This window comes from Cryptomeria japonica, unplaced genomic scaffold (genome assembly GCF_030272615.1).
Source record: "Cryptomeria japonica unplaced genomic scaffold, Sugi_1.0 HiC_scaffold_273, whole genome shotgun sequence".
NCBI classification, from domain to species: Eukaryota; Viridiplantae; Streptophyta; class Pinopsida; order Cupressales; family Cupressaceae; genus Cryptomeria; species Cryptomeria japonica.
The window spans coordinates 71,896-85,000 of NW_026729095.1; the positions used below are offsets into that span (position 1 = coordinate 71,896).

The 13,105-nt window shown below is 59.0% G+C and overlaps 1 non-coding gene across 1 annotated transcript; it reads right to left on the reverse strand.

Moving 5' to 3' along the window:
- Nucleotides 1–754: 754 nt before the first annotated feature.
- On the reverse strand, nt 755–873 carry LOC131869910 (5S ribosomal RNA). The gene has a single exon (XR_009368279.1). It is a non-coding gene; the product is annotated as a 5S ribosomal RNA (ribosomal RNA).
- Between the last annotated feature and the right edge of the window lie 12,232 nt (nt 874–13,105).

Below are 13,105 nucleotides of genomic sequence, written 5' to 3' on the forward strand. Positions count from 1 at the left end.
AGGTGCCCAAGATTGGTGCGCACCAAGGAGCGCTCCGAAGTGCGCTCCAAGGTGCGCAGGTGCGCGCGAAGTCGAAAGTTGGGTTAATTGTCCGGTTTGCCTCGGGTGCGCACCTTGCGTGCACCTTCGCCAGGGTGGGCGCCTTGGTGCGCACACCTTGGCTGGGCTGCGCACCCGGGCGCGCACACCTTGGCACCCGCGTTTCCTTCATTTTAAATTTTTTTTTTTTACAATCTCTCAAGTGGGAAATTCTATAATCTCAACTTTTTTTGCCTTTTCAGGAAACTTTTGAATGGAGCGCATCATTGGTGCGCTCCGAAGTGTGCTCCAAGGTGCGCACCTCTGGTGTGCTCCAAAGCTCTCTCCAGCTGCGTGCACCTGCCCCGGCCGCGCACCCGGCCCCGCCCAGCTTCGCTCACCTGTCCCGGGCGTCTGGTGCGGAACCTTAGAGTAAGAAACATCACCGTGCACCTTGGCCAACGTGCGCGACTCGACCGAGCGCGCACTGGCCGAGGTGCACACCGATTTCACCTGGGTGCGCGCGCAGCACCTCGGGCGCACCGGGGTGCGCGCACAACGCCCGGGTTGCACCGTGGCCTGTGTGCTCGGGGCGCCTCGGGTGCGCGCTCGGTGTCGCCCCCGCGCGCGCGGTAGTGCGGGCAGCGCACCCCGGCCCGGCCCGGCCCCGACGAGAACGCAAACGGGCAAAAGGTTTATTCAAATAGCATTGCGACGCCCGGCGAAAAACTAAGAAAGGGTGCAACACCGGGACTTCCCGGGAGGTCACCCATCCTAGTACTACTCCGGCCCAAGCGCGCTTAACTGCGGAGTTCTGATGGGATCCGGTGCACTAACGCTGGTATGATCGCACCCGTTATGAGCTTGTCGCAGTGTGTACTTAGCAAACCGCGACCCACGTGCGAATCCACCCCGGCCACCCACCCCCGTCGAGGTGCACACCCTCCCTCGCGAAGTGCGCCCCGTTCGCCAAGTGTGAGCCCTGCCCGGGTGCGCGCACCTTGCTAGGGCGTCGGGTGTGCACCCGGCCCGGCCTACGTGCGTGCACCTGGACGGGGCGTCGTGTGCGTGCAGTGTCGCGTCTGCAACGCGGTGCCCACACACCACCTCGGGCGCAACGACCTGCGCTCACATGTGGGCCGAGTGCACCTTGGTGCATGTTCGGGGCGCCTCGGGTGCACGCTCGATCTTGCCCCGGTGCACCAAGGCGCTCGGTTTGCCCCGGGTGCGCACTTGGTGCAAGGTGGGCACCCAAAATAGGGATCAAGCACCAAAACACAAGTTTCGGGATGCAAAATGGGACCCAAGGACCACAAATGCGTTCCAAGACCCATGATGGGTCCACGAGAACAAAAATGTGTTCCGAGACTTAATAAACAAATATTGGGTTTTAGGAGAAGAAACATGCTCTGATGCCCAAAACGAGAATCGACCCCGAAAAGGCCACAGGCCAAAAGTGGGATGCGAGACAAAAAAAAATGGGACCCGAGGACCAAAATTGGGTTCCCAGGTCGAAGACAGGGCAACCGGACAAGAAACGACCTCTAAGGCTCGAAATGAGTCCCGACGACTAAAACTTGACAAGAAGCACCCATCAGGCACCCAACTCGATACCCATGGGATGCCGACCCACCCGGGCTTCCACCTAGCACACCTTGGCACCCACCCACCCTCGCACCCAACCTCGCACCCAACTTAGCACCTTTGAACCCACATTGGCACTCACCCTGACCCTGGCACCTTGGAACCCACATTGGCACTCACCTTGACCCTGGCACCCACCTTTGCACTCACCTTGGGACCCACCCTGGCTCCCACCTCGGCACCCACCCAGACACCCACCTTGGTTCCTTGGCACCCACCTTGGATCCTTGGCACCCACCCCGACACCCACCTTGGCACGCAACTTGGCTACTTGCCACCCACCTTGGCTCCTTGACGCCCACCCCGACAACCACCCCGTGACCTACCCTGGCTAGGGTTGGTGCACACCCACCCTGGTGCCCACCTTGGCACCCACCCCATGACCCACCTTGGCACGCACCTTAGTACCCACCCTGTTACCCACCCTAGGACCCACCCCGTGACCCACCTTGGCCAGGGTGGGTGCACCCACCCTGGTGCCCACCTTGGCACCCACCCATCCTAGCACCCAGCCTGTGACCGGGCTTGGAACCCAACCTTGCACCCGTCTTGGCCAGTGTGGGTGCGCACCCATCCTGGCACCCACGTTGTGACACACCCTTTAACCCACGCACCCTAGCAGCCACGTTGGCACCCACCTTGGAACACAACCTAGCAACTTGGCACCCACCCCGTGACCCACCTTGGCATCCACCATAGCAGTCGCCCACTTGGCACCCACCTTGGAACCCAAGTTGGCACCCACCTCGGCACCCACCTTGACACTTGTGGACCCACCTTGCCACTCACCCTAGCATCGACCCATCCTAGCACCCACCCTGGCACCTTTGCACCCTAGCACTCACCCATCCTAGCACCTAACCTGTGACCCACCTTGACACTCACCCTCGCACCCACCTTGGAACCCAACCTAGCACCCACCCACCCTGACACCAACCCTAGCACCTACCCACCCTTGCACCCACCCTGTGACCCATCTTGGCACCCACCCATCCTACCACTCAACCTATCACCCACCTTCTCACCCACCTTGGCATCCACCTTAGCACCCACCCACACTGGCACCTTGGCACCCACCTCGGGCAAGGTGGGTGCACACCCACCCTGACACCCAATTTAGAACCAACCGAGCATGTTACCCACCTTGGCACCCACATTGTAGCCCACCCTAGTACCCACCCTATGACCCACATTGGCATCCACACCCTAGCACCCAGGCACCTCGACACCCGCCTTGACACGCACCCTAGCACTAAACCTGTGACCCACCTTGGAACTCACCCTAGAACCCACCCACCCTGTGAACCACCTTGGCATCCACCTTAGCACCCACCCACCTTGGCACCCACTCTAGCACTCACCCATCCTAACACCCAACTTGTTACCCACCTTGGCACCCGCCCTCGCGTCCACCTTGAAACCCACCCTAGCACCCACCCACGCAGGAGCCCACCTTGGCACCCAACCTAACACCCACGCATCCTGGCACCCAACTTGTGACCCACCTTGGAACCCACCCTAGTACCCACCTTTGAACCCACTATATCACCAACCCACCTTGGCACCCACCCTATGACCCTCTTTGGAATCCACCCTAGCACGCACCCACCCTGGCACCCACCATGGAGCGCACCCTAGCACCCACCCACCTCGGCACGCACCTCAACACCCACCTTGGTGTGCGCACTGCGCCAACCTCTCAAAGACCCTATGTGGTGCGCTCCAAAGTGTACACCTTTGGTGCGCTCCAAGGTGCGCACCTTTGGTGCACACCGAGGTGCACACCAAAGTGTGCACCGAGGTGAGCACCAAAGTGCACTCCAAGGTGCACACCAAGGCGTGCACCTTTGGTGCGGTCAATGCAAACGAATTCGGAAGTTGGGGTCGATGTCCTAATCGCTGCTGCAGACTACACGTATGAGAATCGGACAAATAGCTTTATATAGGGGAGGTGTTGCGTTTGATGGGTCGACTCCCCTGGTTGTGTGCACTGCACCAACTTCAAAGACCCTGTCTTGTTTAAGAAGTCAAAAGTTGGGGTGGATGTCCTAATCATTGCTGCAGTCTACGCATGTATGAGAATCAGACAAATAGCTTATATAGGGGAGGTGTTGCATTCGGTGGGTTGACTCCCCTGGTTGTGCGCACTGCGCCAACCTCAAAGACCCCGCATAGCAGAAGAAGTCGGAAGTCGGATTTTGGTGAGCACCAAGGCGTGCACCTTTGGTGCGGTCAACGCAGACGAATTCAGAAGTTGGGGTGGATGTCCTAATCGTTGTTGCAGGCTACACATGTATGAGAATCAGACAAATAGCTTATATAGGGGAGGTGTTGGGTTTGATGGGTCAACTCCCTTGGTTGTGCGCATTACGCCAACCTCAAAGACCTTGTTTTCGTTAAGAAGTCAAAAGTTGGGGTCAATGTCCTAATGGCTCCTGTAGGCTACACATGTATGAGAATCGGACAAATAGCTTATATAGGGGAGGTGTTGGGTTTGATGGGTCGACTCCCCTGGTTGTGCGCATTACGTCAACCTCAAAGACCTTGTTTTCGTTAAGAAGTCAAAAGTTGGGGTCGATGTCCTAATTGCTCCTGTAGACTACACATGTATGAGAATCAGACAAATAGCTTATATAGGGGAGGTGTTGGGTTTGATGGGTTGACTCCCCTAGTTGTTCGCATTACACCAACCTCAAAGACCTTGTTTTCGTTTAGAAGCCGAAAGTTGGGGTCGATGTCCTAATTGCTCCTGCAGGCTACGCATGTATGAGAATCAGACAAATAGCTTATATAGGGGAGGTGTTGGGTTTGATGGGTCGACTCCCCTGGTTGTGCGCATTGCGCCAACCTCAAAGACCCTGCATTGCGGATGAAGTCGAAAGTCAGAGTTTGGTGTGCTACAAGGTGTGGTCGAAGGTGCTCACCTAGGTGTGCACCTTTGGAGCGCAGGAAAAGTGCCCTCCAAAAGTGCGCACCTTTGGAGTGCACAAAAGTGCCCTCCAAAAGTGCGCACCTTTGGAGCGCACAAAAGTGCCCTCCAAAAAGTGCCCTCCAAAAGTGCGCACCTTTGGAGCGCACAAAAGTGCCCTCCAAAAAGTGCCCTCCAAAAGTGCGCACCTTTGGAGTGCAGAAAAGTGCCCTCCAAAAAGTGCCCTCCAAAAGTGTGCACCTTTGGAGTGCACAAAAGTGCCCTCCAAAAGTGCGCACCTTTGGAGCGCAGAAAAGTGCCCTCCAAAAAGTGCCCTCCAAAAGTGCGCACCTTTGGAGCGCAGAAAAGTGCCCTCCAAAAAGTGCCCTCCAAAAGTGCGCACCTTTGGAGCGCAGAAAAGTGCCCTCCAAAAAGTGCCCTCCAAAAGTGCGCACCTTTGGAGCGCAGAAAAGTGCCCTCCAAAAAGTGCCCTCCAAAAGTGCGCACCTTTGGAGCGCACAAAAGTGCCCTCCAAAAAGTGCCCTCCAAAAGTGCGCACCTTTGGAGCGCACAAAAGTGCCCTCCAAAAGTGCGCACCTTTGGAGCGCACAAAAGTGCCCTCCAAAAGTGCGCACTTTTGGTGCGCACCAAGGCGCTGGTTCGGTCGTTGCAGGCGAGTTCGGAAGTTGGGGTCGATGTCCTGAGCGGAGGTGCAAACTACACAGGTGTCGGAATCGGACAAATAGCTTATATAGGGGAGGTGTATGCTTCGATGGGTCGACTCCCCAGGTTGAGCGCACCGCGCCAACCTCAAAGACCCTACGGTATGGATGAAGTCGGAAGTTGGGTCCGATGACCGATTCGATTAGTAGGTATGCTCATGAGGTCGGAATTTGGGTCCGATGACCTGCCATGTGCAGGAAGGCGAATGTTGGCACTGTGCGTTGCAAGGTGCACACCAAGGTGCTGGTGCGGTCTTTTTAGTCGAGTTCGGAAGTTGGGGTCGATGTCCTGATCGGAGGTGCAAGCTACACAGGTGTGGGAATCGGACAAATAGCTTATATAGGGGAGGTGTATGCTTCGTTGGGTCGACTCCCCGGGTTGAGCGCACCGCGCCAACCTCAAAGACCCTACGGTATGGATGAAGTCGGAAGTTGGGTCCGATGACCGATTCGATATGTAGGCATACTCGCGAGGTCGGAATTTGGGTCCGATGACCTGCCATGTGCAGGAAGGCGAATGTTGGCACTGTGCGTTGCAAGGTGCGCACCAAGGCGCTGGTTCGGTCGTTGCAGGCGAGTTCGGAAGTTGGGGTCGATGTCCTGATCGGAGGTGCAAACTACACAGGTGTGGGAATCGGACAAATAGCTTATATAGGGGAGGTGTATGCTTCGTTGGGTCGACTCCCCGGGTTGAGCGCACCGCGCCAACCTCAAAGACCCTACGGTATGGATGAAGTCGAAAGTTGTGTCCGATGACCGATTCGATATGTAGGCATACTCGCGAGGTCGGAATTTGGGTCCGATGACCTGCCATGTGCAGGAAGGCGAATGTTGGGACTGTGCGTCGCAAGGTGCGCACCAAGGCGCTGGTGCCGTCGTTGCAGTCGAGTTCGGAAGTTGGGGTCGATGTCCTGGTCAGAGGTGCAAACTACACAGGTGTGGGAATCGGACAAATAGCTTATATAGGGGAGGTGTATGCTTCGATGGGTCGACTCCCCGGGTTGAGCGCACCGCGCCAACCTCAAAGACCCTACAGTATGGATGAAGTCGGAAGTTGGGTCCGATGACCGATTCGATACGTAGGCATATTGGCGAGGTCTGAATTTGTGTCCGATGACCTGCCATGCGCAGGAAGGCGGAATTTGGGTCCGATGACCGAGTTGATGGCGTGCCATGCGCAGAAAGGCGGAATTTGGGTCCGATGACCGAGTTGATGTTGATGGCCCGCCATGCACAGGAAGGCGGAATTTGGGTCCGATGACCGATTTGAAGGCGTGCCATGCGCAGAAAGGCGGAGTTTGGGTCCGATGACCGAGTTGATATTGATGGCCCGCCATGCGCAGGAAGGCGGAATTTGGGTCCGATGACCTGACATACGCATGGAGTCCGACTCGGGGGCCGATGTTCGATTCGATGACTTGCATTGTGGGTAAAGTCGGAAGTTGTGGTCTTTGACCCGATTCGATGACCAGACTTCGGCTGCTTGAGAATCGGACAAATAACTTATATAGGGGAGGTAGTGTTCTCGAGCATCCTCCCCCCGTGCCCGTTTATGTCGATTGATGCTGGTGCTCGACTGGTTGGAGCGCTCGGATGCAAAAATCTTGCACCAGGATTTATCGATTGTGATGGACACGGCAAGTCTCCTGATTGCTATGCAGGAGCTCATCGTGAATCTCTATGCGGCCTTGGTATGGACTCGACCTGCGGAATGGTTCGGCAATGGTAGTCGCTCCAACACGTCCTTGCAATGGCCACAGAGGTGATTCGACTAGAGCTCCAGTCTAGCTTTTGGGTTGCTTGGCGGACTGGTATAGCCGCGATCGAGTTCCGGCCATGAACGTTTTAGATAGCTCTTGGGCTTTCTGGGACGGAAGTCGGAAGTTTGGGCTGTTGTCCGATTTGATGACCATTCTTCGGATGTGTGAGAATCGGACAAATAACTTATATAGGGGACTGTGTTGTCTCACGCAGCCCCCTCCGTGCCCCTCTATCTCGACCGATGTTGGTGCTTGAAAGGGTTGGGATCGCTCGGATTTATAAACGTGCACCACCATTTGTCGAGTGTGAGGGACGCGGCAGGTCTCCTAAATGCTATACGGGCGCTCTCTGAGAATCTCTATCCGGCCTCGACACAGACTAGTCTTGCTGAATGGTTTGGCACTGGTAGTCGATCCAACACGTCGTTGTTGTGGCCGCCTAGGCGATTCGATTCGAGCCCCCGTCTAGCTTTTGGGTTGCTTGGCGGATTTTGCCCTATCCGCAAGTGAGCTCGGTCCCTAAACGTTCGAGAAACCCGATTGCTATGCGCCGACTCTCTTTCTTGCGAGCCTCCATCTAGCTTTTGGGTCTCTACGGAACGGAAGTCGGAATCTGGGACCGTTGTTTGATTCGACGAGGCAGACTACGGTTGTGCGAGAATCGGACAAATAACTTATATAGGGGAGGTGTTGACTGGAGCATTCTCCCCCGTGCCCCTCTAACTCGACCAATGCTGGCGCTCGAACGGTGGTAGCGCTCGGATTTTCGTTGAGCGCCAGCATTGGTCGATTTAGAGGGGCATGCGAGATTCCCGAATGCTATGCGAGGGCTCTAACGGAAATGTCTATTGGTTTCGGTATGGATGCAATTGCGAGTGGTTCGGCAAAGGTAGTCGTTCCGATGCGTCCATGTCGTGGCCAAATCGATAATTCGATTTGAGCCCTCGTATAGCATTTGGGTCTCTCGATGTGATTCCGCATTCCAGTCCCTTTGGGCACTGCTTGAGCCGCATCCCAGGGGGTTCCCTTCCCAATAATCTGCCTCGCAACCCGATTGCTATGCGGTGAGGCTCCTCGGCCGCCTCGGAACTATCTGTGTATCAGACGCATCGCGGGATAAGGGGTTGGCAACGGTAGTCGCCCCAAGCGCGTCCGATGCTTGGACCATTCCGAGGCGGCCCTGAAGCCTCTTCCGTCTAGCCGTTGGGTCCTTCTCGCCGCATCCCTTGCCTCGCACCCCGATTGCTATGCGGTGAGGCTCCTCGGCCGCCTTGGAACTATCTGTGTATCAGACGCATCGCGGGATAAGGGGTTGTCACTGGTAGTCGCCCCAAGCGCGTCCGATGCTTGGACCATTCCGAGGCGGCCCTGAAGCCTCTTCCGTCTAGCCGTTGGGTCCTTCTCGCCGCATCCCTCGACTCGCACCCCGATTGCTATGCGGTGAGGCTCCTCGGCCGCCTTGGAACTATCTGTGTATCGGACGCGTCGCGGGATAAGGGGTTGTCACTGGTAGTCGCCCCAAGCGCGTCCGATGCTTGGACCATTCCGAGGCGGCCCTGAAGCCTCTTCCGTCTAGCCGTTGGGTCCTTCTCGCCGCATCCCTCGCCTCGCACCCCGATTGCTATGCGGTGAGGCTCCTCGGCCGCCTTGGAACTATCTGTGTATCGGACGCGTCGCGGGATAAGGGGTTGTCACTGGTAGTCGCCCCAAGCGCGTGCGATGCATGGACCATTCCCAGGCGGCCCTGAAGCCTCTTCCGTCTAGCCGTTGGGTCCTTCTCGCCGCATCCCTCGCCTCGCACCCCGATTGCTATGCGGTGAGGCTCCTCGGCCGCCTTGGAACTATCTGTGTATCGGACGCGTCGCGGGATAAGGGGTTGTCACTGGTAGTCGCCCCAAGCGCGTCCGATGCTTGGACCATTCCGAGGCGGCCCTGAAGCCTCTTCCGTCTAGCCGTTGGGTCCTTCTCGCCGCATCCCTCGCCTCGCACCCCGATTGCTATGCGGTGAGGCTCCTCGGCCGCCTTGGAACTATCTGTGTATCGGACGCGTCGCGGGATAAGGGGTTGTCACTGGTAGTCGCCCCAAGCGCGTCCGATGCTTGGACCATTCCGAGGCGGCCCTGAAGCCTCTTCCGTCTAGCCGTTGGGTCCTTCTCGCCGCATCCCTCGCCTCGCACCCCGATTGCTATGCGGTGAGGCTCCTCGGCCGCCTTGGAACTATCTGTGTATCGGACGCGTCGCGGGATAAGGGGTTGTCACTGGTAGTCGCCCCAAGCGCGTCCGATGCTTGGACCATTCCGAGGCGGCCCTGAAGCCTCTTCCGTCTAGCCGTTGGGTCCTTCTCGCCGCATCCCTCGCCTCGCACCCCGATTGCTATGCGGTGAGGCTCCTCGGCCGCCTTGGAACTATCTGTGTATCGGACGCATCGCGGGATAAGGGGTTGTCACTGGTAGTCGCCCCAAGCGCGTCCGATGCTTGGACCATTCCGAGGCGGCCCTGAAGCCTCTTCCGTCTAGCCGTTGGGTCCTTCTCGCCGCATCCCTCGCCTCGCACCCCGATTGCTATGCGGTGAGGCTCCTCGGCCGCCTTGGAACTATCTGTGTATCGGACGCGTCGCGGGATAAGGGGTTGTCACTGGTAGTCGCCCCAAGCGCGTCCGATGCTTGGACCATTCCGAGGCGGCCCTGAAGCCTCTTCCGTCTAGCCGTTGGGTCCTTCTCGCCGCATCCCTCGCCTCGCACCCCGATTGCTATGCGGTGAGGCTCCTCGGCCGCCTTGGAACTATCTGTGTATCGGACGCGTCGCGGGATAAGGGGTTGTCACTGGTAGTCGCCCCAAGCGCGTCCGATGCTTGGACCATTCTGAGGCGGACCTGAAGCCTCTTCCGTCTAGCCGTTGGGTCCTTCTCGCCGCATCCCTCGCCTCGCACCTCGATTGCTATGCGGTGAGGCTCCTCGGCCGCCTTGGAACTATCTGTGTATCGGACGCGTCGCGGGATAAGGGGTTGTCACTGGTAGTCGCCCCAAGCGCGTCCGATGCTTGGACCATTCCGAGGCGGCCCTGAAGCCTCTTCCGTCTAGCCGTTGGGTCCTTCTTGCCGCATCCCTCGCCTCGCACCCCGATTGCTATGCGGTGAGGCTCCTCGGCCGCCTTGGAACTATCTGTGTATCGGACGCGTCGCGGGATAAGGGGTTGTCACTGGTAGTCGCCCCAAGCGCGTCCGATGCTTGGACCATTCCGAGGCGGCCCTGAAGCCTCTTCCGTCTAGCCGTTGGGTCCTTCTCGCCGCATCCCTCGCCTCGCACCCCGATTGCTATGCGGTGAGGCTCCTCGGCCGCCTTGGAACTATCTGTGTATCGGACGCCTCGCGGGATAAGGGGTTGTCACTGGTAGTCGCCCCAAGCGCGTCCGATGCTTGGACCATTCCGAGGCGGCCCTGAAGCCTCTTCCGTCTAGCCGTTGGGTCCTTCTCGCCGCATCCCTCGCCTCGCACCCCGATTGCTATGCGGTGAGGCTCCTCGGCCGCCTTGGAACTATCTGTGTATCGGACGCGTCGCGGGATAAGGGGTTGTCACTGGTAGTCGCCCCAAGCGCGTCCGATGCTTGGACCATTCCGAGGCGGACCTGAAGCCTCTTCCGTCTAGCCGTTGGGTCCTTCTCGCCGCATCCCTCGCCTCGCACCCCGATTGCTATGCGGTGAGGCTCCTCGGCCGCCTTGGAACTATCTGTGTATCGGACGCGTCGCGGGATAAGGGGTTGTCACTGGTAGTCGCCCCAAGCGCGTCCGATGCTTGGACCATTCCGAGGTGGCCCTGAAGCCTCTTCCGTCTAGCCGTTGGGTCCTTCTCGCCGCATCCCTCGCCTCGCACCCCGATTGCTATGCGGTGAGGCTCCTCGGCCGCCTTGGAACTATCTGTGTATCGGACGCGTCGCGGGATAAGGGGTTGTCACTGGTAGTCGCCCCAAGCGCGTCCGATGCTTGGACCATTCCGAGGCGGACCTGAAGCCTCTTCCCTCTAGCCGTTGGGGCTTTCTCGCCGCATCCCTCGCCTCGCACCCCGATTGCTATTCGGTGAGGCTCCTCGGCCGCCTTGGAACTATCTGTGTATCGGACGCATCGCGGGATAAGGGGTTGGCAGTGGTAGTCGCCCCAAGCGCGTCCGATGCTTGGACCATTCCGAGGCGGCCCTGCAGCCTCTTCCGTCTAGCCGTTGGGGCCATCTCGCTGCATCCCCCACCTCGCACCACGATTGCTATGCGGTGAGGCTCCTTGGCCGCCTCGGAACTATCTGTGTATCGGACGCATCGCGGGATAAGGGGTTGTCACTGGTAGTCGCCCCAAGCGCGTCCGATGCTTGGACTATTCCGAGGCGGCCCTGCAGCCTCTTCCGTCTAGCCGTTGGGGCCATCTCGCCGCATCCCCCAGCTCCTCGGCCGCCTCGGAACTATCTGTGTATCGGACGCATCGCGGGATAAGGGGTTGGCAGTGGTAGTCGCCCCAAGCGCGTTCGATGCTTGGACTATTCCGAGGCGGCCCCGCAGCCTCTTCCGTCTACCCTTTGGGGCCATCTCGCCGCATCCCTCGCCTCGCACCCCGATTGCTATGCGGTGAGGCTCCTCGGCCGCCTGGGAACTATCTTCGTATCGGATGCATCGCGGGATAAGGGGTTGTCACTGGTAGTCGCCCCAAGCGCGTCCGATGCTTGGACTATTCCGAGGCGGCCCTGTGGCCTCTTCCGTCTAGCCGTTGGGGCCATCTCGCCGCATCCCTCACCTCGCACCCCCATTGCTATGCGGTGAGGCTCCTCGGCCGCCTTGGAACTGTCTTCGTATCGGAAGCATCGCGGGATAAGGGGTTGTCACTGGTAGTCGCCCCAAGCGCGTCCGATGCTTGGACTATTCCGAGGCGGCCCTGCAGCCTCTTCCGTCTAGCCGTTGGGGCCATCTCGCCGCATCCCCCACCTCGCACCCGGATTGCTATGCGGTGAGGCTCCTCGGCCGCCTTGGAACTATCTTCGTATCGGACGCATCGCGGGATAAGGGGTTGTCACTGGTAGTCGCCCCAAGCGCGTCCGATGCTTGGACTATTCCGACGCGGCCCTGTGGCCTCTTCCGTCTAGCCGTTGGGGCCATCTCGCCGCATCCCCCACCTCGCACCCCGATTGCTATGCGGTGAGGCTCCTCGGCCGCCTTGGAACCATCTTCGTATCGGACGCATCGCGGGATGAGGGGTTGTCACTGGTAGTCGCCCCAAGCGCGTCCGATGCTTGGACCATTCCGAGGCGGCCCTGAAGCCTCTTCCGTCTAGCCGTTGGGGCCTTCCCGCCCCATCCCTCGCCTCGCACCCCCGATTGCTATGCGGTGAGGCTCCTCGGCCGCCTTGGAACCATCTGTGTATCGGACGCATCGCGGGATAAGGGGTTGGCACTGGTAGTCGCCCCAAGCGCGTCCGATGCTTGGAGCATTCCGAGGTGGCCCTGAAGCCTCTTCCGTCTAGCCGTTGGGGCCTTCCCGCCCCATCCCTCGCCTCGCACCCCGATTGATATGCGGTGAGGCTCCTCGGCCGCCTTGGAACTATCTGTGTATCGGACGCATCGCGGGATAAGGGGTTGGCACTGGTAGTCGTCCCAATCGCGTCCGATGCTTGGACCATTCCGAGGCGGCCCTGCAGCCTCTTCCGTTTAGCCGTCGGGGCCTTCCCGCCGCATCCCTCGCCTCGCATCCCGATTCCTATGCGGTGAGTCTTCTCGGCCGCCGCGGAACTATACCTGTTATTGCTACTGCATCCTTCGGCTGGTAACCTCCTCTGCCGCCTTGGAACGTTCTCTTTGTCGGACGCGTCGCGGGATAAGGGGTTGGCACTGGTAGTCGCCCCAAGCGCGCCCGATGCATAGACCGCTCCGAGTTGACCTTGCTTTCAGCCTCTCACATGCATAGACCTCTCTGAGTCGACCCTGCAGCCTCTCACGTTTAGCCTTTGGAATCTCGCCTCACAACATGATTGCTATCCTTGATGCATCCCTTGCCTCGAGCCCTGATTGCTTTCTTGGCTG